This window comes from Cydia pomonella, chromosome 20 (genome assembly GCF_033807575.1).
Source record: "Cydia pomonella isolate Wapato2018A chromosome 20, ilCydPomo1, whole genome shotgun sequence".
NCBI classification, from domain to species: Eukaryota; Metazoa; Arthropoda; class Insecta; order Lepidoptera; family Tortricidae; genus Cydia; species Cydia pomonella.
The window spans coordinates 15,748,860-15,776,424 of record NC_084722.1 but is presented as its reverse complement, the minus strand read 5'-3'; the positions used below and the strand labels follow the sequence as shown (position 1 = coordinate 15,776,424).

At 36.0% G+C, this 27,565-nt stretch overlaps 2 long non-coding RNA genes across 2 annotated transcripts in view; one reads left to right on the top strand and one right to left on the bottom strand.

Annotated features, from left to right (window-relative positions):
* Positions 1–27,565, top strand: part of LOC133528862 (uncharacterized) — a 455,073-nt gene that overhangs the window by 157,887 nt on the left and 269,621 nt on the right. The gene's annotated exons all lie outside the window — the stretch shown is intronic.
* LOC133528863 (uncharacterized) overlaps positions 3,808–27,565 on the bottom strand; it is a 173,051-nt gene continuing 149,293 nt past the window's right edge. Inside the window, exon 2 of the long non-coding RNA XR_009801066.1 lies at positions 3,808–3,860. This is a non-coding gene — a long non-coding RNA (uncharacterized LOC133528863). The remainder of the gene's footprint in view (positions 3,861–27,565) is intronic.

Here is a 27,565-nt window from a genome sequence, read left to right as displayed (position 1 = left end):
ACCCAAGATAGTAAAAGCCTGGGCAACTGGGTACCTTTCGACCTTTCTCACCAAGTGTCTGAACCAGCACATACGCCTCTCGAACATATTATCTCCTAAATATGGGTGCGGCTTTGATCCTTCATAGCCTCTGATGTATTCGTTGCGAATCTTATCAAGCCTCATTGCGTCTACCGACCATCTCAGCCTCTTCATTTCGTTCACGTGCACTTTGTTCTCGTGGGTCATGACATCATGCTGTTTCGGCGACAGCGGCATGGTGTTTGTGGAAAATCTTTAGTGCGTCGAGCGTTGCCGGGTAGATGGCGACTCAATGACAACTTGACGACATTACAGCGCGTGCTTGGAGCCCGAGAGCGGCGACAATTTCTGTTTGTCCTCTTAATATCTGCAATAAAAAAGGCAGGCAATTCAAGTGCAATATCGAGAAAATATTGGGATACTGAAGGTAGAAAATGTCATTAAATAAAAAGCCAGCCAGCTTTTACTGACTGTATTTATAGGTTTAGGCTGTCTTTTTACTAAGGCAGAGATGAGCGGAGATGAGAGCATTAGTTGTAATCCAGCGGAGAAGAGAGGAGATGCTATTTGTTGAGGTTGATTCCTCTCCCCTCTCATCTCCACCTTAGTGGAGGGACAGCCTTAGGTTAAAGTGGACCTTCGAGTTGATCACTTCTTGATTTTTCCATGCTGATCATAAAACAGCCTTAAGTACTTATTGATTTACGCTATTTAAAGCATTAAGCAGTGGAGCGACATTCCTACTTTCGGGCATTGCTCCGAGCAATTATTAATGTTGGCACAACTTGACGTCCCTATGCGTGCACGACGACAGACAAGATAATGACTTGAATATTGAAAACCCTGAATAGCCGAAAGGGATAGTGCCATACATTAGAAAGGGACAGCACAATTCGTCCTTGAATCGCTGTCAAACTTCGGTTTTTTAGGAAGTGTCATTTCTGTTCGGTAGTCGGTAGTACTATTATTTATTGTGTCTTAAGTTCATAACTTGCGTCTCATAATTGCCCTATAGTCTGTTGGCAAATTTTAATATTTGAATAGTAATCGTGGTCTTGGGCAAGGCGAGATAATCGCAGTTTTCTTTAGTTTCACAACGAATCGGTAATTATACCTATAACAAAAGATCTTAGTCACTGACATTTGTAGAGTCGCCATTAGTGTATCTAGGGCATAAATACCGGAATCCCGGAATTCCGAAATACCGGAATATCGGTCCGATTTTTTATGATGTTGCGATACCGGAATGGAAGTGGATCAATATTGAAATATCGGAATTCCGGTATGTATTGGTTGTTTTTGTATCGTTAACCTAATAACAGAAATTCTTATCTTATCTTATCTTACTTAAATAATATATATTGAAACCCCGATTGTTGTGAACACATAAATATTTCGACCTAAAATCACTTTTTTCCCAATGAAACTATTTATTAACACAATAATTTTGTATTGTTTATAAAATGCAAAATCCAAATCCCAAAAATATGATATAAACAGAAAAAAACTTTGCAATGGTCTATATCAATACCGGTAATTCCGGAACACCGGTATTCAGGACCAATATTTGATTTCAATGCCGATATTGGATGCCGGATTTCGACTGTATACCTACACAGTAGATAGCTACGGAAGTTACAAGAAATCAGGGCTAATACCGCGAAATTCGAAGTTCGTCAATTGCGGGCATTTTTCTCTGTCACTCTAATTACGTCTTAGTGAGTGTAAAAGAAACAAACTGCCATAATCATTAATATCTGCTTAGCTAAGCGAGATGCAAAGAAATGACGTACAGAAATGACACTTCCTACAAAACCGAAGTTTGACAGTAATTCAGGGAGGACGACGGGAATTATGCTGTCCCCTTCTAATGTCTGGCACTATCCCTTCCAGTCATTTAGGGTTGTCAAAATTCAAGTCATTATCTTATCTGTGGTCGTGCACGTATAGGGACGTCAAGATGTGCCAACCCTAATAATTGCTCGGAGCAATGCAGAGCCGAACGGAGCCGGGAAAAGCCGAAAGGAGGAGTGTCAACACTGACGCTAGCGTACCTATAATTATGTCAGTGTCAAACTGGTGGTCACTGGAAAGGAAATAATAGAATACAGGGGTTTTGCCCAAATGTCAGTAATATTTTTTAATCAGATATGTTAATTTGTCTTAGTACAGCGAGTTTTTATTGTATTCTTTGTTTAATTGAACTGTTTTGTACTGTATTTACTTTTGTATTTTTAAAATCAGAGCCATAAAGGCTGATGAGTCATCGCAGGAAGGGAACAAAAGCCGAAGGCAAACATTAGTAAAGGGGCGTCTTTTTCTTGAATATTAAAAACATCTGTTCCGATCCCTCCGATGTCTCCCACGCAATAGAAGGGTTAAAGAGAGAAATGTGTGGATACACTCCTGATTTTAACCGACTTCAAGAAAATTGGCATTCAGTATTACATTTTGCGCTTTTAAGATTTGTATTTAGCACCGACTTCAAACATATCAGCTGCTAGCGCAATAAATGATAGTATTTAATGTCATCATTTTATAATTTTTGGCAATCTCGTCTCACAATACCTAATAGTTGTTACTGATTAATATTAGTGATGTGTTTCATCTTTAAATATTTGGATGTTTAAACATAATGTTCCTTCATCAACCACGGCGAAACGGTTTAACGGATTTGTTTGAATTCTAGGACACCAAGGCCTATTAAGTAATTTCTTGGTATCAATTTATTATGAAAATTTCACACACAAAACAGCTGCCTATCAAGCCGATGGTCCCGGGTTCAAATCCTGGTAAGGGCATTTGTTTGTGTGATGAGATGGATATTTATTTGTGAGTTATGGGTGTTTTGTTATATTTAAGTATTTATATATTACATAATATCGTTGTTTATGTACCCACAACACGAGCCTTAGAGAGTTTACTGTGAGACTTAGTCAATTTGTGTGATAATGTCCTATATTTAATTGTTTATTAGCTATCATATCATATCTGTAACAATATTTTTTACAATGATTTTCATTTGAATTCGAGTTGTAACTAATGTTTAACAAAAATAGAACTAAATTAATCTTAAATATTATATTATTAAGAGCATTTTTATGTACATAAGTATACAACAAGCTCAAAATTACTCAATACCCGTTTGAGTGAACATTTTATGCCACTCGAGTTTCCAAAGTCCACTCCAGAGTCTTATCCATACTATGCTGTCATCAAAAATCGGAAAGTGAACGCGACGTGAAAAAAATTAAAAAAACGGTTTCTTATGCAAATCTCTCTCGAATATTTATCCTCGATCCGACACGCCGAGTGTTGCCGATTCATTATTAATTGTTTGATTAATTAATAATCTTTTCGCGATTTAAAAAAGTTAATTAAACGTATTCATTGGAAGGGTTTTTTCAATGGAATTCGTTAGGAGATTTTGAATACTGGTAACTTTTTTTGAGTTTTTCTATTGAGTAGCGAATTGTTTTTTTTAAGTAAATTATGATTTTTTGCAAAGTTGGTTTGTCTCAAAATCAGAGATGAAGGTATTGTTCTAAAAATCACATTACAATTAAATATTTAAGCGAATTACGGTTTATGGAAGTTTTGTAACTTAGGTAATAAATAGTGGTGATCTTATATTTTTTTACCTCAAGATTTCTAAATCCACATTAAGTGCTATTTTCATTAATTTTTAATGAAAATAGCTTAATTACTTAAGTTACATAACTTCCGAATACCATGTTTCGCTTAACCATATTACGGTTTTATAAATAAATAAATAATAAATAAATATTATAGGACATTATTACACAAATTGACTGAGTCCCACAGTAAGCTCAATAAGGCTTGTGTTGAGTACTTAGACAACGATATATATAATATTTAAATATTTATAAATACTTAAATACATAGGAAACACCCATGACTCAGGAACAAATATCCATGCTCATCACACGAATAAATGCCCTTACCAGGATTTGAACCCGGGACCATCGGCTTCGTAGGCAGGGTCACTACCCACTAGGCCAAACTGGTCGTCAAACCTATCGATCCAAAGGGTCCTATATTTTTGTACTTAAGACCTCTAATAGTCAAAGGTTAACCCTTTCTTACTTCCTGGACGTGACCCTTCGTTAAACAGTTCTGTACTTCGCACGTGTCTCCCAAACTATTGTAGTTATTATGCCCTTTATGATGCAAAGGGTGACGTCTAAAGACGTCATTGTGCTTGTTAAGGGTTAAATATAAGTAGTTAATGTTTAATATTGCGATACAACGAGGAAATGTCGCCAGCATCCTTGGTACAATGCCTCAAGGGCCTATTTTAGATATAAGCTAGTTATGTTAATCATCTGTATATATCCATTATGTATATTGTTATTGTCAATAAATATTATTTTGATTAAAAAAAAAATGTTTAATACGTTGTGATTATTGGGTGAAGGTTAGAAAATATATGTTCTGATGCCTAAAACTGTAAGTTCTGACGCTTGAAACTGTAAGTTCTGAGGCCTAAAATTGTTAGCTCTGACGCCACAAACTGTAAGTTCTGTCGCTTAAATATGTAAGTTCTGACGCCTAATACTGTAAGTTCTGACGCCTAAAACTGTAAGCTCTGACGCCACAAACTGTAAGTTCTGACGCTTAAATATGTAAGTTCTAACGCCTAAAATTGTAAGCTCTGACGCCACAAACTGTAAGTTCTGACGCCTAAAACTGTAAGTTCTGACGCTTAAATATGTAAGTTCCAACGCCTAAAACTGTAAGTTATGACGTCTAAAAATTGGCTTATGGTCAGGTTTTTTTTTGCATCGGCTATTCACGTTACTTGATTTTGTTTTGCCTTGTCTCCACTACCCCAGGGCAAAGAAAAACCTAAGTTGTATTATGCCTTATTTCTCGAGATAATCGAGATTTTGTGGTCGAGAAATAAAGTTCGAGAAACCAATTTCTATAGGTACATTAATTAAGTGTCGATTGGCGTTTTCTATGAACTATTATTGTATCTAAAAAATAATGGTATGCGTGTACTTTTATGCTGTTAATAAAAACAAGTAATAATAAATTAATAGTTTAAAAACACTAGAAAAACACGCTTATGATACGATATTCCATCATGGAATGCCAGTGCTTATCTTCCGGCTTCATCATCAGTCCTTGAAACCTAATCGTGGTCAAAGTTCATTACAAGACTTTTCCAACAAATCCAAACACAGCTATGATACAATGTTCCATCATGAAGTTTCAGTCCATATCTTCCGGCTCCATCATCAGATCAGTTTGACAGTACCATATTATTGTATTGTCATCAGAACTACATACAACCACCAATTTTCATGACGCTACGATCCTTGGAAGATGGTTAAATTAGTTACCTACCTTAGATTCCATTACATGGTTAGTTACATGCAGGTCGACCTAATAAAAGCGTGTTAAAAAATAAATTGGTTTAGTTACATTTTTGCAAATCTTATGGCTTTTTCGATGGCATATTTTATCTGTGCTCTATTCTTTTTTTTTTTTTTTTATTCCGAATAGGTAAGCATTTGACCACAATCTCACCTGATGGAAAGTGCCGATGCAGTCTCGGATGGAACATGCTTACCTAAAAGATGTCTATTCACTCTCGATTTAAAAAGGTCCAAGTTATAGTGGACTGGGAATAGATTTGCAGGAAGTGAATTCCACTCCTTAGCCGTACGCATGATAAAGCTGGATGCGTAGCGTTTAGTGCTAAAGAATCAGTGGTAAAGTAACGACGTAAGGGTGAAACGCAAGTCCGCGTCTAGTCCCACGGTACTCTAGTAGTAGTCTAGTAGTGATAGTCTTACTAATATGCCGTCGAAAGATTTCCAAAATCACAAAATTTTCACATTGAAATATTTCGAAAACTTGTCATTTTTTAGTAAAGTGTCGGCAACACGTTTGTAATGTCTCTGGTGTTGCAGGCGTCCAAAGGCTACGGTGACTGCTTATCATCAGGTAACCTATATGCTTGTTTGCCATCGACGTGATACTAGAAAAAAAGTTAATTGAAATTTTCTATTTCTCTGAAATGTTCCTGATATTTCCAAGAATGTTTCAAACTTTATCGCAACTTTCTGCAATGAACACATCTACCTATCTATTCTAGATGTTCTATGTTGGTAAGTATTAGACGGTTGTTACGGAACCCTAAAAATGCGAAAGAGCGCGGTTCAATAATCCATGGCGGGCAACATCTTGAATCTTTGATATTCGTGATAACGCGCAGAGTAGAGGGGCACAGAGACTACAGAGTATGACTATCGTTATACAAGTATAATATAGATATATATATCTCTCTCTAACTCTCTCTCTTTCGAGAGAGAGATCTATCTCTATATATCAGGTTTAGAATGACGCTTATGCTTAAATATAACTGAAAAGTGCAAAAGAGAAGCCATGACGTATATGAATATTTCACGAGTGCAAAAGAGGCAGACTACAAATGAAAAAAAAAGTGACCACTTTTGAGTTAGCGGCCGCTTGGTTATACAAAAATGTAAGGTTAGCGGACTAGAGAGTACGATTGTTGAGAGTTGTATTCAGGGGATACGGTGGGTGATTATATCTTGGAAAATACTGTTATAAAAGCCAATGTACCTACGCCATTACATATTTGACAAATAATATCATTTGAATTGCGCAATAGGGTTGTTTCCAATTTTTTGAAACGCTTGTATTACGTTCTATATTAACTAAAAGTTGCGCTAAAATTCAACTTTTATACTAAAAACGGCTTTAAATATGTTAAATTAACAAAATATATTTTGACAGATGCTTTGGCGCCCAAAACGCTCTTTGAAAATTGTGTGACGTCACAATTTACGGTTTGACACATAACTACATACACACGTAGAAGATACGAACTGTCAACTGACATTTGTCATTTGTTGTTTATCGCCTAACTGTCAACAGTGTCAATCCGAGAGTTGTGACGTCATCAGAATCTTCAATGCCGTTTCGAATTTGGTCACGTGACGTGTGCCAAAAGATATTTTAAATTCAATATTTACAAAAATATGGTCATTATAGGTCCCCTAAAAGTAGTTTATCATGTTCTTATAATCCAAAAGAATTTATTGGGATACAATTCTGCCCTAAGATTTGTAGATGGAAACAACCCTATTATTTTAATTCCTATGAAACTTGACATTATTCCAATTTTGGTCACACTTTTGATATTTGACAGGAAATTTAATAGGTACCTACATTGTAGATCTATGCTTACGTCGCAGTTTGTAATTATTTTGACTTATTTTTCTTCCTCGCGTTGTCCCGGCATTTTGCCACGGCTTATAGGAGCCTGGGGTCCACTTGACAACTAATCCCTAGATTTGGCGTAGGCACTAGTTTTTACGAAAGCGACTGCATCTGACCTTCCAACCCAGAGGGTAAACTAGGCCTTGTTGGGATTAGTCCGGTGTCCTCACGATGTTTTCCTTCACCGAAAAGCGACTGGTAGGTAAATATCGAATGATATTTCGTACATAAGTTCCGAAAAGCTCATTGGTACGAGCCAGGGTTTTGAACCCGCGATCTCCGGATTGCAAGTCGCACGCTCTTACCGCTAGGCCACCAGCGCTTCTTTTGTAATTATTTTGACATACCATTTTTTTTTAACACCCCGCCCGCCTCTGTGCCTCTCTACTCTATCACCTATTATCGAAATGCACATCGCGGTTTCGTAAGGGTTGAACATTCTAAGCCGCCCACGCTATATCTGCCACCACCAACACCTCTAACACTCCGCCTTAAGGTTGATATTAGAAAAGCAAGTGGTACTGTTAAAGTTGCAGTTCGATATTTATGATGCCATAGCTATTTGCATTACCGAAATTGTACTTTTGTACATTTGTAGTATTGTATGGGTTTGTATGGATTTAGGGGGATTACAGTCTTGGTTATTGGGACGATTTCAATTTTTGTAAGGAGTTTCAATACTTGGAGTTGTCGTAAATAATACAAATGAGTTGTTTTTGTGTCTGTAGTAGGATGTAAGGGTCCGCAACGCGCATGTAATTCCTCTGGACCGACGTAGTATTAAAAAAAAGTACTTAATAATATATTTTCATTTTCATTTTCAAATTTTTTTTTATATCTACTTCAAACGTCTTAAAGCGGGACTATTTCATTCCAATAGTTGACTGCCTACATTCCTTCATGTAAATTGAGTGTCCAGTGTTATGTTAAAAATTAATGAGCAATGAAATGATCAATGTACTGCTTCTTGTGTAATGCCAAATTCTTGAAATAAATATATTATTCTATTATATTAAATGTTATCCTGTGGTCGGCTTGAGGCAGCGTGAGACGGCGCGGCAGGTGTCATTAAGCGCGGCGGTTACGAGGCACGCCGGTGCGGGGACCGATGCCAGACTGGGCAGGTAAACTCTCCAGCAGAAAAGCACAGAGCTAGTCCGGTACGCAAGGTGTGCGCGTTTGCGCTCCAGCTTGTTGAAGTGAGCCTACATAGCAAGTTGTTACGCGCACTAACTTTCATGCGTGTGTTCTACAGTGCGCCCTGTAGGTTAGCGCTCTATCTAGTGTTATTCCCAGATATCGGCGGGTATCGTTATTTTAACTTTTCCTCTCGAAGAGATAAAATACAACTTCTTCTTCTTCAGGCCTTATTCCCATCTCTATTTGGGGTCTGCTCTCCTAACCCTTAAATTCAAGAGTGGTTTCTGGATCATCTCTGGGTCGATTTTGGCGTTTTTGAGGTCTTTCTTTATGGCGGAAATCCGTATGACCGCATCCTGCCTTTTCGCCGAAAATTGTATTGCCGAATTTCACTTGCCAACCAACTTTTCGCAGACTTTCATTTGGCCGAATAAACTTTTACCAAATAATTATTTCGCAGGTTAGGTTGGATTATGTAAAGTTGGGAAATGGAATTCGCCCAAATGAAACTTCTGCGAAAAGTTGGTTCGCATGTGGAATTCGGCAATACAATTTCGGCGAAAAGGCAGAGAACCCGGAAATCCACGTAGTTCGAGATCTCTCGCGATGCCTTGGTTTTGGTTCAAGTTCCAGCACTTTTCTTGTCATGTGGTCGGCAGGCCTCCTCATGACATGACTATACCAGCGAAGTCGTGTTTCTTCCAGCTTTTCAGGTATAGGCCTTATTTTGAGACTGCCGCGAATATACCGGTTGGGTACCAAGAAGTGTAACCCCTGACAACCACCTCAGCATTCTCATTTGAGCAACGTGAAGCTTGTCGGTTTGTTGTTTCTTCAAGGGCCAGCATTCCGCTCCATAAGTCATAGCTGGTCTCACTCCTTCATAACCTTTTCCTTTGACCAGTACTGCCATTCTAGTGTCGCACAGCACTCCAGTTAGGTCTCTCCATTTCTGCCATCCGGTTCCACTTGGGTTTGTGATATCAGCGTCTATGGTGCCGTCGTTGGCCAGTACGCTTCCTAGATACTTGATAGTGGTCATGGTACTTAAGGCAGTCTGTTGGACGTAGAGCGTGTGCTGGAAAAAAATACAACATAATTATAAACAGACCAAGATAATTTGGCAGCGATTTTATAACTACAATGAAATTAAAATATAATAATATAATTTAAATAATATAATTATTATTTTTTTCATTTTTTTAAATAATATTAATGAAAATTTGTTCGTGTGATGAGCATGGATATTTGTCCCTGAGTCATGGGTGTTTTCTATGTATTTAAGTATTTATAAATATTTATATATTACAAATATCGTTATCTAAGCACCCTCAACACAAGCCATCTTGAGCTTACTGTGGGACTTAGTCAATTTGTGTAATAATGTCCTATAATATTTATTTATTTATTTAATTATGACTTTTACTTAACACTTTTACCGTCTGGTCTATCAAAATCGCTGCCAACTTAGCTTGGTTCTGACTGTGCATAGCCAGCAAGTCTATAAAAGTGATCAAAACGCCCTCATAGCTGAGTCATTGTTTTAGTTATTACTTAATCATCGTCATTATATTCTTCAAAAAAATGCCCTCAATGTGGTTTTAATGTGAAATTAAATATTAGGGCTAAGAAGTCACAGACGTGGCATAAAAATGAAAATAAAATTATGGAACTACATACTTAGTCTGTCAAGTCATTTTCGTCAGTAGAAAAAGCGGCAAATTTAAAAAATGTATGTTATTGCCCCATAGAAAAATAGAAATTCTCGCCGAAATAATTCGTTGAAAATGTTTGAAAAGCGGTTTTACAAGTCAGTTACGTGTTACGTTTTATTTCCCAATAATAATTAATTAAAAAATGTTATTTTGTTTTTACTTGGCAAAACCATGTTTTGGGACAATATTTTATATTTAATCAATAAGGCTTGTGTTGTGGGTACTAAAATGCGATATAAGATATAAGATATAAATAAAACTTATTCAAGTTTTACATAGACCACATGTAACTCAGGAATACTTATCTGTGAAAAATAAACAAATAAATGCCTTTACCTACCAGGATTCGAACCAGGGACCTCCTACTTCATAGGCAGGGTCCCTACCAGCACAGATCATATAGCTACCAGTTAGCTACGAGACCATTCAAAAGTAAAACGTTATCATAATGAAAATTTTCCAATTGTTGGTAACCAAAGTAAATCATCTGCGAAATATTGCAAGTGAAATTCTGCCAATAAAACTTCGGCGAAAAGACAGAAAACCCGGTAGATCTTATACCTTTGTAATAAGATTTACGGCCTGATTCGAAGAATGATTAAGACACGTTTAAGATCATTAAAATATCGATAGCTAAACGACACGTCAAAATTGACATTTATTTCGATTCCGCTGTGATCCCAATAAGATCTATCTACAATATTTCTAACTTCAAAGTGACATTGGTTGCTCGAATCGAGGTGCTTCTGTCAAATACGACATACAAACGATATCTAAATCAGAACTTATCTAAACCAGAACTTATCGTTAGAGTATCCCATTCTTCGACTCGGGCCGTTAGTCCACGCCCCTGGCGTCCGTTGGCTCGGGTGGATGACATTCGGAAGATTGCGGGTCACTTCTGGATGAGATTGGCTCAGGACCGGGACAATAAGTGGCGTACTGGAAGAGAGGCCTATGCTCAGCAGTGTGCGATAAAAGGCTGATATGATGATGAAGATTTACTTACAGTTTAATTTATCTGAGCAGCCGAGGTGCTCAAAAATATCTGAACACGCACTCTAACGCCTTGATAATAGATACGTATTCAAATATTTGTGAGCAACTTGGCCGTCCTGATATATTTGATAGCGACTGTACTAAAAAAATGGACGCTGGCGACGGTTCTATAAGTTACTACGGCTACGTTCACGAATGCAACAATTAACGCATGATGATGCGGGTGCTGTGTCGATGCACTCATACAACTTGCAAGATGCACTCAGCTTAAACAATGTCGTTTGATTTTAATTCAAATGCCTATTGTTTTGTTCTAAAATTTGATTTTCAAGGATATGGGTTCAATTTCGTGCTAATATTTTTTAGTTAAGAGTTATGCCATGATTTATGGGTACGTCCATCATTGCTACTCTTTTCTTACTACTAAAGTACGCAAAAAAAGTTTAATCAAAAAATAAAGTTATCTTTGTTTTAGATACCCGCTACTAATATTTATTTGTATCTTAGTTATATTATAGAAACCCACACCACACTTTATAGATTTATTCATAATAGTGTTACAAATTTAATAACGAATAATCATACATTTTTGTGCTAAGAAAAATACTTAAATGGAGTTATGTTACCTATGTTACATATATGTACATAAACATAAAATATACATATATGTATATTTTTGATGTTAAAGTGATTATACGAACGTAAATTATCGAAGAGGGTAATTTTTTTATGTATTTTATTTACCTTAAAATGTTATTAGTAGGTAAATTTGTTACCCTTGTTGGTATTTCGATTGAGCTGAAATTCGGAATACTTTCATTACGAATATGTATTGTTGAGTTACTTATGTTATGATTGTCAATATCTATATATGTAAAAAAGCATGTATAATTGTATATAATCGCCTATAGTACTTCCAGTAGGTACCTACTTGCAAGTTTTGTTTAGGGGGTTGACTCACGGTACGATTAATCGCTTCGATCAATCTGACGAGAATCGTGCACGATCAGTCGCTTCGAAATTGCCACACATGGGGCAAATGGTCGTTACGATCGGTGCGCGATTGAGGGATGCAGCGCTAATACACGGAACAATTGGTCGTCACGATCGATGCGCGATCAAGGGATGCAGCGCCGCCGGCGCCTTCGTCAAAAATGAGACAAAAATGAAATCGTTGATCGTAAAAAGCCAAACAAATGGCGATTAATCGTTGCGATATTCATGATTGCACAGGCTTTTGTTGCTATTTCCGATATCGTCTTCGATTAAGTAAATCGATAACGATATGAACAAACGACGATCCGTCGTTTTGATCGGTCTGTAACGATGGATTGTAAAAATGGATCGTACCGTGAGTGAACCCTTTCAGTGTGGGGTTAAGTTGATCTGTATAAGATTGTGTACAAATATTCATTTATTTATGTAAATAAATAAATAAATATTATAGGACATTATTACACAAATTGACTAAGTCCCACAGTAAACTCAATAAGGCTTGTGTTGTAGGTATCTAGACAACGATATATATATAATATAATTATAAATACTTAAATACATAGAAAACACCCATGACAGAAACAAATATCCGTTTTCATCACACAAATATATGCTCTTACCAGGATTTGAACCCTGGACCATCAGCTTCATAGGCAGGGTCACTACCCACTAGGCCAGACCGGTCGTCAATATTGACATCGAGCTGATCTGATGATGGAGACCGTGTCCTCTGTGATAAAACAACTCAACATCATTGAGTCGCCTAGATCGGCGACTGTTTAAAGAAAAGTACAGTCATTGATAAAAGCTTGTATCTAAATCATTTTTTTTTCAAGTTGCTGACATATTTTTAATACAATGAATAAAAAAAGTGTCAACCAACCCGATCTTCAGCTACCGGCGGCCATATTTATTCACATTGTCTCACTTCCTCGGCAGATGTCTTTCACATTCAAATCACACCTTATTATATTTAGATCATGTTTTTTGTGACACTTCATTGTTACGACTACTTTCATAAAACATTATTAACCAGTGGAAAATGGTCTTTAGATCAATAGTAACTACTATTGTTAATAGTTCAAGCTTATAATGGTTTCCTAGAGATGTGAAGCTATGGTAATGTAAAGATCTAAGTGAGATGACAGATTTTTTGTTACGTCACTGTGATAGAGACCATTGTCATAAAGTTTTGGATTCAAAATTAGTTTTAATAGTTCTTGTTTGGAAGTTTTGTCTGGTATATTTTTTTAATACTTGTGTTTTTATATTTATTAGACTTAGTATTTGGAATTTTTTGACACTGCACCCACCTTACTTAATTTCTTTTTTGCCCTGTAGGTAGTAGAATAGTAGAGAATGCCTCAATTCATTAAGTCCGCCTTTTGTACTGTTTACTTGTTTTTGCGCAATAAAGTTTAAAATAAATATTTTTTTACACTTTTTTAGGACTACATCTTATAATTTATATTATGTTAGGTAAATATAAATATGCCATAGTAAAGTAATGACATATTCATAAATATCATAATTTAGGTATACGTATTATTGATAAATCGTTGCTATCAATTTTGGTTAAAACAGTTGGATAATAATTATAACTAACAGCTAACTATTTATTTTACCAGAAAATCAAATGAAAATGACCCAAAGAATCTCAGACATCTCTAGTTAACCCTTTAAAAATGACGCAATCCATTGATAAGCATTAAAAGGGTTACAAATGAAAGTACAGGCCCCTCGTCCATATTATCATACGAACTTGCACACCTTGCCTTACATTAATGACAAAAGGACGTAACTCTGACCAACTGTCGAAAATATCCGCCATTTTGGAACACCGCTGTTCGATATTTGAATTTCTTATTCGCTTTTTTTAGAAATCGAAAGTGTGTGCGCGATATTATTTGTTCCTGGCCTTTTTTGTGACATCGATCAGTTTTGATAAAGTGAACATGTGACATAAATGTTTATAAATGTTAAAGGTGTATACTAAAGATAGCAATTTAATAAACTTTCACATTTTAATTTTCAAGAAGTGCAAGAAAGAATAAGGGAGATTAAATGTATGCAAAAAAAATGATACCGTAAAATATTGCTTACAAGATGGAGTCAAAGTTACTTTTGACTTGTAGATAGGTATCTAAATAAATATGATGAAGACGGTGGCAACTTCGAAAAGCTTATTGTGACCGACAAATGTTGGCAATCGAGTGCAGCGCTGGACCTTGCGGAGGAGCGCAAAACACCAACTAATGTCAACATACCACAATCGATGGCTCGAAGGCGCCATCTATCGGACTACGAAGGAAACTGCTTCAAGACTGGTTAGGAACAGAGGAAGGGGTAGAACCAGTAGTTATTAAATAAACCGACGACGGCATCAGAGCGCTCTTCTTTCTAGAATTTCATGGGCAAAGCATAGGCAAGATAGGCAATACGTGTTTATGCCGGTTATTAAAATAAACTGTGATTTGTTTATCTGAAGGTGAAATAAAATAAGAAACCTTACAAGTGTTTATTTTTAAAGTACTCCCTCCCTACCTCCCGTAGTCCACCTCCCGTAGTCTGGTAGATTTAACAAAGTAGATGGGAAAAGGCCCGGACGCGGGCGCAGTCCAATACGTTGGTCTGACCAGATCCCCACCGCTCTTGTCTCCACAGTTCACAATGGCTACACACCGCTACCGATGCCACATACTAGATACAGATACAGATGGAGAAAGATCATACGAGGGAAAGTGATACAAAAGGTAGGTCACGCACGACCCTCAATGTTGAGGAATACGACGCAAGCAGGAGGAAATAAAGATGATAAAAATACTAAGTAATATATACTATCAACGAACTGGAATAACCTATAAAAGTCTGACAAGAGCCCTCTGACAAGGGGACGGACTGAAAATCAGCGCTGCGCAGTCAATTTGTAATGAAATGGCTGACAATGACGCAGCGTATGCTGAGCCCGTTCCTTTTGTCGCGCCAATTTTTTTTTAAGTTAAACATTGTATTTTGTGTGGCAATAAATGGTTTCTTATTCTTAAAGAGCTCCAAAATCGGCTAAGAGCAAGTCGGGCCATGCTTATTGTAGGCTTTCCTAGCTACCAATCTGTCAAAATAGGCCAAACGGGGGCTATTAGTAAGTATTATGTACATTACAAGCATAAGGGAGTACCTTTGCAGCGCTTTGTGCGTCTTTTTACTAAGAAGAGAAGATTTTTTGCAATAACTCAAAAACGACTGAATAGTTTTCATTGAAAGTATTTATAAAGTTTTTGTTTCAGAATTTTTTTTCATATTTTTTTGGACCCATTGTTCAAAAGTTAGAGTGGGCCTACGAAGCTGATGGTCCCGGGCTGGTAAGGGCATTTATTCGTGTGATGAGTATGGATATTTGTTCCTGAGTCATGGGTGTTTTTTTTATATTAAAGTATTTATAAATATTTATATATTATATATATCGTTGTGTAAGTACCCTCAACACAAGCCTTATTGAGCTTACTGTGGGACTTAGTCAATTTGTGTAATAATGTCCTATAATATAATAATAATCAAATAAATAAGACCTTGAGAGACTCTCGCTAGGTGGATGGATCAAGGGTCAGTGTTTTTATATTTTACTTTTATATTCATATTATAAATGACCTAGCCTAAGACGAAAAATAAATAAAGGAAAAAATAAATAATAACATTTTTTTTCTTTCGAAGCGATTATATCCGAAAATATTAACTTTGTCAAAAAATTGATTTTTTAGACCGTTATTCCTTTTCAAAGACCTATCTAACGATACCTCACACTATTGGGCCATTAAAGCAAAAAAAGACTGCATAATGTATGTATTCATGCCGAATTGCTGATTTGCAGCACTAACGATCACTGAGCAAAGCCGAGGACGGACGGACAGACGGACATGGCGAAACTATAAGGGTTTCTAGGTGACTACGAAACCCTAAATATGACCCTACATGTATTGTACACCGCGCAGCTTGACAACGTCAAACATTTGTAATGTCACGCAAGAGGTTTGACATATGTCTAATGTACGAGTATATACATATATAATTCTATTTCAGCCAATCAAAACTTTAAGTGACCATCACAACTTTTTTTTAAATAGCGCGAAATTGCTTATTGGGATATATCTAAAGCTCCGGACTTCCCATAAACAAAGTAGTAAAAATAAAACGATCAATTTTATAAAAACGAAAGTACCCGCTACAGCTTATCATATCCAAAAAACCATTCAAATCGACACAACGCGATCAAAACCCAAAGCCCCGTCAAAAATAATTTATTATCTATCAAAAAATAATTGTTATAATTACTTATGCAACAGCGCGCTATCTCCCCTAGTTCGTTTTTTTATTATTTAAATTCAGTAATGACGAACGCTTTTGTCGCTGGGTGTACCCGTGTTGGAACTATCATTGCTTTGTGTTGGTTTATTACTATAGGTTTACGCTTGACCTCTTATTTTGGTCGTAAGATTTTGCGCTTGACTGTAGTTTTTTATTCGGTTCAACTAATTAACTTAGACACTTTGTCGGTTTAACGGTGATGATTTAAATAAACAATTTATTTTATTTTCTAAAAGTTTTTAAAACTGTTTTTCCTTATTAACAGATCTTTCCTATAATTAGGTTATAGTTCGTTTTTATTTTATTTTTAATATTAGAAAAAAACACTTAAAAATAAGTCACAGCAATATGTAACAATTATAATTCATTTCCATTATTTTGCTTTCATAAGTAATATAAATTAATTATTAAAAAGCGTTTTTCAATAACTTTCAATAAAAAGACACGATAAGATTGTTTTTTTTTAGCTAATAAAGAACTATAGTACTTAATATTCTACTTTATAGAACTAAATGATTTACAGTCAGCATCAAAAGTAGCGGACGAAACAAAGCCCCAAAATTAGGGTAAAGGCACCTATTACCGTGGTAGTTAAGGAACTTTTCAAAAGAGATCCAAAAATTAAGGCTATCAATGCTGTCTAACAGCCAGGAATATTTTTTTTTCATCAGAGCACTTAATGAACTTTCCGTTTCACACGTTTTTGGATTCATTTTGGGTTATTATATGTATTAAAATATTTTTTGAAGCCAAAATGACCAAATCTTCTATTACCGTGGCAAGGGACAGGCTGTGATTCTATTATCGCGAATTGAGCTTTCATTACCGAGGGTACAATTGGCATGATTTTTCTGCACTCGTTAATAGAAATCAAACTCAAAATTCGAAACCTAATACCGAGGGTTAAAACAATAATAACGATGTGGGTTCTGTATATTATTTTTGTGTCATTAACTTTAATAATGACACAAAAATAAAAAATAAAACTATAGGAGTATGTTTAAAAATAAGAGATATATTCGAAGAGATTATAATTACACTTTGGCACAATCAAATACTATTAAATAGTTAACTTACCAAGTACCCACGAGTACCTGTATAACAAGTTATAAGTTGAATGTTTTACATGTAAAACAACAAAAATTACTATTAGTAAAGTTTTACTAAGGACGTATATGACAAATAGGCCTGCCTGTTATTAAATAAAGTAATTTTTAAATGCTATAAAGATTGATAAGAATTTGTCTTACTGACATAATTAGCTGCACAAAAAAAACAAGTAAGTAACATTTACTCATAAGGCACAGCGTAAATTATAGTCGAAATTTTATAAGCTGGACGTTTACCACCTGAGTGAAAGTTTACCACAGTGAAATGGTAAACGTCCACCTTATAAAATTTCGACTATATGTATATAAAAACATGAAATTTTTTAATTCTAATATTTTTGATAAGGTAATTAAGTTAAATAAAGTCTCTCACATATTATGTGTTATAATTTACCCGTTTATAATTAACAAATCACAGTACTTTTCTTATTGCTGATTCTTATAGAGCTCAACGAGGGGGGTGGGGTTAGGGTCGGCAACGCGCATGTAACTCCTCTGGAGTTGCAGGTGTACATAGGCTACGGAGACTGCTTACCATCAGGCAGGCCGTATGCTTGTTTGCCACCGACGTAGTATAAAAAAAAAATTATAGCTAAAAAATCATGTCTGAGATTTTGGACTACTGTATAAATAAAATGATATAAAAAAAAATCTAATCGGAAATGTCCGGCAGTTGGGTACCCTTCCTTGTCAGAGTAATAACTGAATCAGAAAACAGAAGAATTTAAATCTGATAATGATAACTGAAGTCTAAATTTTATCAACGAAATCTGTACTTGCGGTACCCTAAATGCGATATTTCAATACAATACCAAATAGTCACTCGGTAATAGATAACTCTTTAAGAGCCTATTACCGACCCATTCGATATTTCTCTGGGTCGGTAATAGATTTCTATACATTCTATTACCGAGGGTAATCTGATCATACCATCGGTAATAGGCTTAATTTGGAGTTTAATTAAACCTAATTCCGACCCATAAAAATAATAAAACACAGATGGTTTTTCAAATCAAATCAAACACGTATATTACAAGCTTCTTGTAAAGACAAAATCACATAACTGGCAAGTAAATTTTAGGTTTTTACTCAAAATAAAAAAAAGTTGACAGATTAAGGGTTCCCATAGAAACAAGGAAATCGGTGCTGAAGTTTTTGTTAAAAATTAAGGGTTAGTTAAATACTTTCCATACCACGGAAATAGCTCTTTAATAGCGTGAATAGATCAAGATTGGAATAAATAAAAGAAATTATAAAATTGATAATTTGTAACAAAACTAAAGAGTAAATAACAAAACTACCACTTTTTCTATTACCGTGGCATACCACGGAATTAGTTACCACAGAAGTAATTGGCGCCTATCACCGCTGTTTTTTATTTTCAATTTTAAACGTATTTCCGGGTCAAAAACTAAGTTAAAAGTAATTCAAAATCGTGTAGAAAACAATACACAACCTCTTAAAAGGCATTGCACTAGTTTATTTGCCATAACTATTACGTAAAACACTAAGTAAGATTGGAGTGCACTTACCTGTGGTGTCACGCGTCTGTATGGAACAACCGGTTCTTGCGCCGCCGTCGCACAAACTGACGAATCGCGAGTTTTTTGTTACACTCACACAAATGCACACTAATGGGCACGATAGACCAATGAATGAGCTTGTTTTGTGTATGCTTTATTTCTTAGGGGATAGATCTGTTTGCTTGCAAAATGCGTATTTGTAAACACCGCGGTGTTAGACGTCGATTTTGATACCCGCGTTAATAGGCGCCGTTACCCTATCTAATATTCCGGATAAATTTTCTAAATGTAGGTAAATCTTTAAAATTCACGTCCTAAATTATATCTTTTACAGTCCAAATTGTTCTACATATAGAACTATCACTTTTTGTTAAGCTGTTACAGAATTGTAGATACTTTTGCAGCGTTGTTTGATCCGCTAAATTTAATGCTGACTGTACAATGCTTTTTTAATATTTTGAATTCTAAGTTAGTTTTTTGTGTAAAAGACGTGTTGATTTTTTACAAAACTTAAAACTGACATTCCATTTCCAAACCGGGTCTTTCATAACCGAAATTTATTATGACAAGCTAAGCAAACACCGTTTCTATAAGAACCGAAATTCAAAAATCGAACGCGTGTTCCAATACCAACGTTCATTGTTTAAATATTTGAATGTTCCATTTTTGAATGTGATCCATCTTTTATGGTTACGTCAAAAATAACTATTTTGCATATGAACGGAACTTTGGAACATTGTTTGATTATTTGGTTTTATTCTCTATGTTTTTTTTTTTTTTTTTATAAATTGGGGCAGCGAGGCAAAGTCAATAGCACTTTTATGCCAGTACCTTTTATGTGATGATCTATAAAATAGGATCGGTATTGTAAAGGGTTATGACTGGGGAGCTCTTAAGATAGCAGTGTATAGTGAATGCTTGAGATTCTGTGAGGCGATGGATGCTAGGTCTCTCAACTGTTCCAATTTAATTTGTTAATGTTAATGTGCCATTATTGTTTTATAATTGTTAATACTTATAATTATTATTGTTGTTAGTCTAAGTTTCGTGACGCATTGGTTCAACTGTAATGTCATGTAAACATTTTTATCATTAAAATAAAATAAATAAATAAATAAAGATGTTCAATATGTTAGTGACATTAACTGTTCTTAGAAGATAGATATTATGAATATTAGTGTAATATATTACCATTACCTATGAAATTGGCGTTTTGTATGAAGAACTTTAACGAAATTCGATTTTTCATAGAATGAATTTTGCGGATTATTTTGTGATGGCATTTTCAAACCAAACAAATTTTTGCCAGTAATCTGAGACATTTTTAAGGCACATTTTCTATCGCATATTTTTTTTTTAAATCTGTCCAGTCAGAAAAATAATAATTGTATGTAAAATCGTTGATATGTAGCGCACTAATGAAATAAAAATATACTTCGAAGTTACTATTAAATTATTTCTGAATAAAAACGCCAATTTCATGGGTAATGACCCAATATAATGTAGTAAAAATTGATTTAAAGAAATCAAAATAAAGTATTTATAAGGGATTCCATCTTTTGACGCATCAAGCCCTCCAACTTGACTTGATACTTGCATTTAAATAAATAAAGAAAATTAAAAGAAGTAGTTTTTGAATATCCATATGAGCGCTGGTAGCTTAGCCTTAGCCATAGGTAAGAACATACGACTTTCGACTTTCGATCCGGAGGTTCCTGGTTCTAACCCCGGCCCGTACCAATGAGTTTTTCGAGACTTAAATACGATACACCATTTGATATTTAACTACCTGTCGTCAAAAACTATTAATTCGGACTAATCCGACTAAGGCCTAGTTTTCCGTCTCGGTTGGTTTGCGTATGATCGAAAAAAAAGGAATATCTTATTGCCATTTTACCAACGTTACCCTAAAAAACGCACGAAGTATTCCATACCATTACGCAAAAAACGGCAATAAAAATAACGTTTGTTGCATGGGAGCCCCACTTAAATATTTATTTAATTCTGTTCTTAGTATTTCTTGTTATGGCGGCAACAGAAATACATCATCTGTGAAAATTTCAACTGTCGCGGTTCATGAGATACAGCCTGGTGATAGACAGACAGACATCCGGACAGAGGAATCTTAGTAATAGGGTCCAGTTTAATCCTTTGGGTACGATACCCTAAAAACGGGCCCCAATAAATAAATAAATAAATATTATTATAGGACATTATTACACAAATTGACTAAGTCCCACAGTAAGCTCAATAAGGCTTGTGTTGAGGGTACTTAGACAACGATATATATAATATATAAATATCCACGCTCATCACACGAATACATGCCCTTACCAGGATTTGAACCTGGGACCATCAGCTTCGTAGGCAGGGTCACTACCCACTAGGCCAAACCGGTCGTCGCAATAACTAACACTTCACAGATATATTTCTGTTGCCGCTATAACATCAACTAAAAAGTACGGAACCGTCGGTGGACGAGTCCGACTCGCATTTGTCCGGTTTTTTTACCCTTTGGGTACGGAACCCTAAAAAGCGCTTGATTGAAGTTTGAAACCACTTTAATTTGCGCCCACCTCTGCATATAATTCACGCATCGTATGCAAAAAGCGTATTTTTTACACCGAGCCCTATTTAAGGGCAGACACCCACGCCGGGCCACTCGTTACTAACAATGCACCATATATTATCCGTTTCCGGCAGAGACAGATAAATAATACAGACTTCTCATAGCCTAAGGACTGGATAAAGGCTTACTAGCTTAGTTGGTAGTGACTCTGACTGTGTAGCAGAAGGTCCCGGTCGAATACTGGTAAGGGCATTAAAGATCATCATCATTCGCTTGCCCTTATCCTTCCTTTCCCTTCCTATCCTTTCTTTTCCTTCCATATCTTTCTGTCACCCGTCATCTCATCGTTCACTCGCGTTCGTTTCATGTCATCTCTCACACAATCCATCCACCTTTTCCTAGGTTTTCCTCTGCCGTTCCATCCCTCCACATTCATTCGTAATACCTTTCTCGTCACATGACTTTCATCCCTCCGCATCACATGCCCATACCACGCTAGGCGATTCGCTAGGTTCTAGGGCATTCAAGATAAAGATGAAAATAGTTTATTATTCAAGTAGGCATATTACAATGCGCTTATGAACGTCAAATAAAGCTACACCGGCTACACCCTACACCTCTGACCCGAGAAGATTTAAATCCCCCCTCAATTGGAGCTGGGTATCCCAATATGGACCGGCAAGAAACTCGGCGGGACACATCTTTTCAAAACATTGGATCTTATAATTAACATTGCCCGCCTTTGAGATTTCTTGAAGATTTGAAGGTCACTCAAGGATCATATTTCAGTAACGAACGTAAAAGAAAATTTTAAATAAGTAAAAAAATAACGGGTTAATATTAAATTTTCAGTTTTTTTATGATAGCAGATGAATCGGCCGATGGTAAGCCAATACCGTGGCTCATGGATACCTGCAACACTAGAGGGGTTGCAAGTACTTTGGCGGCTTTATTTCTTGAAGCATGCACCATTTTTGACGTACGTTAAGTACGCCATTTTCTAAAAAGGGAAAAAAAAATGTCTGAAAAAAATCAGTTTTGTGACTCATTTTCATATACATTTTGTATGGACCATTACAAAACTGACAAAAATAATTTGTATGAAAAACTGGGGACGCTTTTTTTCTTTGTTTTACTCATTAGTTCTCGTGATTCTGATAGATTTTTGAAAAAAAGTAAATATTTTTTGTTTGTAACGCCTCATATACGAGTAACGCTTAGGTATCTAATCTAGATAGAAGAAATATGACTTATAATTTCAACCGTTCATATTATCCATTAGTCTTTGGTTTCCGGTGAACACACGGCATCTGTCCCGCTCACTCTGCGCGTGCGCATATAGCTGTCTCGCTCTCTCACACATCAAGATCATTACCAGGTGATAGAGATTTGTTGCTCGACTTTATAGATTTTAATATGAATGGTTAAATTATATCAAATCTTATAAATTTATATTGTATTGGGATGAAATACGATATTATCGTGTCAATAATATCCCACCACCAACATTTTCATGTAAAATGTTGCCAAGACGAGACCTCGCACTCTCAAAAAGTTATCAAATCTCTTGTAGAGTCAAGCTTCTAACTCTACAAGCCCTAACTTCACAAACATAACTCCCGCGGGAACAATATAGGCCTTTGTCCTTTAGTACACCCGCATGAAATAAGATATTTTTCGAGCAAGTGTGACGAAAACTAACTAACTTTACAATAGCTCTCGTAGTAAGGAAACCCACAGTAATAAGCCACATATTTTGCTCATTTGTTTCTGGCTAAGAAAAAAAAATACAATTCCTCATAGTAAAAAAAATACAGTAATGTATTCGCGATAGATCTCCGATAACACCCGATTAGTTCCGGTCATTAAGGAGCGACGTTCGCGCATCATTTGTCACTCTAATGGTAAAGGATTGACATTGACACAGGGCTCACGGGAATAATGTATGGTAATGAGGTTAATACTGGAAACAAATAGAAGATAAACCGGAATAAATGTTATATACGAAATAAAAAACGAGTAAGACCTCCAGTGTCCAGAGCTGGAATCGAACCAGCATCCTCTATTTACGCGACGGGACTCCCTCTGGTCGCATAACAACTTTTGTCATATTTTTAATTGTCATAACACTTTATGCATAAAATTGTAAGTCATAAAAACCTTTAGTCATAATTATTATGACGACCGGTTTGGCCGAGTGGGTAGTGACCCTGCCTACGAAGCTGATGGTCCCGGGTTCAAATCCTGGTAAGGGCATGTATTTACTATTTGTGTGATGAGCATGGATATTTGTTCCTGAGTCATGGGTGTTTTCTATGTATTTAAGTATTTATAGATATTTATATATTATATATATCGTTGTCTAAGTACCCTCAACACAAGCCTTATTGAGCTTACTGTGGGACTTAGTCAATTTGTGTAATAATGTCCTATAATATTTATTTATTTATTCCTAAGCATAACTAGGTTTTTGTCATAAAATACTTAAGTCATAATTTTTATAGTCATTAATTTAATACGCTTAAAATTTTAGGTTAGGTTCGATAGGTATGCACAAAAAATATATCTTCTTCCTCGCGTTGTCCCGGCATTTTGCCACGGCTCATGGGAGCCTGGGGTCCGCTTGACAACTAATCCCAAGATTTGGCGTGGGCACAAAAAATATATGACAACTGCTATGTATGTCATCAAATATTATGGCTAAAAATGTATGACACAATATAATATTTTCGGAACCGGGTACGTCCTTAAACTACGTCCAAAAGAGAGGTATGGGCATTGTGAATGTCATCTCGCTTTGTGTGGTAGGGCACAGCCAGTGGATGTCATTCCAGATCTAGAGCAGAGCCCAACTGGGGAAGTACCTCCACCTTACAGAAAACAACAGCCAAATAACACTAGACCCTACTCATAGTGTTGTGTTCCTGCCGGTGAGTAAGGTTGCCAGAGCTCAACGAGGGGGGGGGGCGGGTTTAGGGTTGGCAACGCGCATGTAACTCCTCTGGAGTTGCAGGCGTACATAGGCTACGGAGACTGCTTACCATCAGGCGGGCCGTATGCTTGTTTGCCACCGACGTAGTATAAAAAAAATATATATGACAACTGCTATGTATGTCATCAAATATTATAACTAAATATGTATGACACAATATAATATGATTTTTCATTTGTATGCGCCATGATGATTATGACACAAGTTGTTATGCGTATCAAAGATATGCCTTAAACTTGTATGCAAACCAATATGCATCCTTACGCGACAGATGCTTAGACCGCTCGGCCATACGGTGACGGTGACACGGGTGATATTTTGACCCAAAGACCCGCGAAGTACATGACAATTTCCTGAGGCCTTGTGCCGCCCCCTGGCCTTGGTCATTTTTTACAAGTTTTTTTAATTAACTTGCCCTGTTAGTAAATATGTATATATGTTTGTATGGATTAAATCTTGGAAGCTCGGGTACCATTGAGCTGATCTGATGATGGAGACAGGAGGTGGCCATAGGAACTCTGAGATAAAACAACGCAACCTAATTGTGTTTTGGGTTTTTAGAATTATCTCGGTGAGTATTAGATGCCTGCTGTGGAAAGAAAAGTACTGTCTGCGATAAAAGCTTGTACTGAAAATGCAAATGTTTCCAAAAACTTATTCTTTCTTAAATCATGTTTCTTTCGGTTTATAGTTAAAAGTTTTATAAAATATATACTTTAGGTACACTCCATACATGTTACAATTTATTTAATCGTATGGCATAACATAATACAGAAGCATATGATAACCAAAAAAATTTAAATGTCAACACAAAGACCAGTCAGCCATTTGATGGCTTCGTCGCACAGGGATATCAGGTCTTCTGGAGGACCGGCAATATAGCGCAATATGGGGCAGTCTTCAATTATGTGCTGGATAGTCTGGGTTTCAGCACCGCAAGCGCAAGCAGGAGAGTCCACCCATCTACAGCAGTGTTTATAATTTATATTGAGCGCAACGTCCGTGGCCGGTACGAAGCCTGTTGAGTTTGCACCAGTCTCGCCTCGGAAGGTCCGATCCTTTTATTTTGGAGCCAGGTGCAGAGTTTATAGCACCCGCTTACCACCGTCTAAAATCAAGGAAGCCCCCGTACAACATCGCTAAGGAACTAGTGGATGGCCAATTCGACTTGCAACATGAATGGTCCAGGACGTGGTACTCCTTAATGGCGGAAAAAATAGGCTCCGGAATTACATGTTACAATAGTGTCTAATGATAGTTAATATAGTGTCTACTTATAAAAATAAATAAATAAATAAATATTATAGGACATTATTACACATATTGACTAAGTCCCACGGTAAGCTCAATAAGGCTTGTGTTGAGGGTACTTAGACAATGATATATATAATATATAAATATTTATAAATACTTAAATACATAGAAAACATCCATGACTCAGGAACAAATATCCATGCTCAACACACGAATAAATGCCCTTACCAGGATTTGAACCCGGGACCATCAGCTTCGTAGGCAGGGTCACTACCCACTAGGCCAAACCGGTCGTCGAAATAATATATATTAAAATATTTTCACACATATATTTAATTTGTTCTTAGAGAAATACATCGAAGAAATAATAAACGGCGATTTTATATTTATAATTAATTTATAGGTTTAGTTTTTATTATTTTCATTTGAGGGGTATAGAATCAAAGTCAGCTAAATCCATTTTGGTAAATTTTTCATGAAAGGAATAAAACTTCTATTTTTAATTTTTATTTTTGGATCGCTGTATGAAGAAAACTCCAAAAACCTTGCTAAGAATGATATCTCCAGGAACTACACACTAACTGAACAAAGTTACGATTATTTTTTAATTTAATTTAATTTATTTCATTTAGCTGCTTTTGATACCAACTTTTGGATTTAGCTGACTTTGTTTCTAAGACGAATGGATATAGCTGTATTTGATCCCAATAAAATGATGACATACTATGACTAGTGATGTGCGTAAAGAAGAATGTCAGGGAAGTAACAAAAACCCAAAGTAGCAAGCGTGCTCAAAAATAGTTTCTGGCAAACTGGAATCAATTCTTTTTTTACATATATATTATATTTTATAGCAAAATCTCTACTTTTTCTTGTATTCTTAGTAGGTCGCTTTCGTTGGTTTTTTTTTTACCTTAGGACATTTTAGTATTAATGCATCTTGGTTATTTTTTAACGGTTTTGCGTAAAACGAACGATGAAAGTTTAGCAAATCGCGTACTTTTAATTTTTTACATGCGTATGTTTTACTATCATGATTACATGTAATTGGTTCAGGCAACGACTTTGCTGAGTATCTGTAAAAAAAAAAGACGAAACTTTTATATTTACCTACTAATTAGTAGTTTTATCACAGACTTCTTATTTATAACGGAAAGCAGCGTTTCGCGTCATACTTTTAACGAAATTATGAGCCATCATTTCATAGTAAGTACATCACTAGTCTGAAACTTACCTATCAATTTTGGCTTTGTTTGCCTTCCAATTTTCGGGATTTTTCTTGCGTTTCCTCCCTTTCCCTTGCGAAGATTCCATCACAGGCACTTCCATTGTATTTTTTACTTTAACTTATCACGGTTTTTTAACTTCAAATCAGCTTAATTACCATAAAAGTTTAACGAAAACAGCAGACACGCAAACGCTATTTACTATAGAAGTCGCCATTTTGAAGTTACCGCCATTTTTAAGAAAAAGGACGCTGTGATTGGCTGATCACGATTTTAGCTGTTTTCGTTTCCAACCATACGGGATATAGCTGTCTTTGATACTAATACAATATTTTGAAGTAGATTTTTTAGTAATTCGTTAAGCTTGATGCTGAATAACTTTGG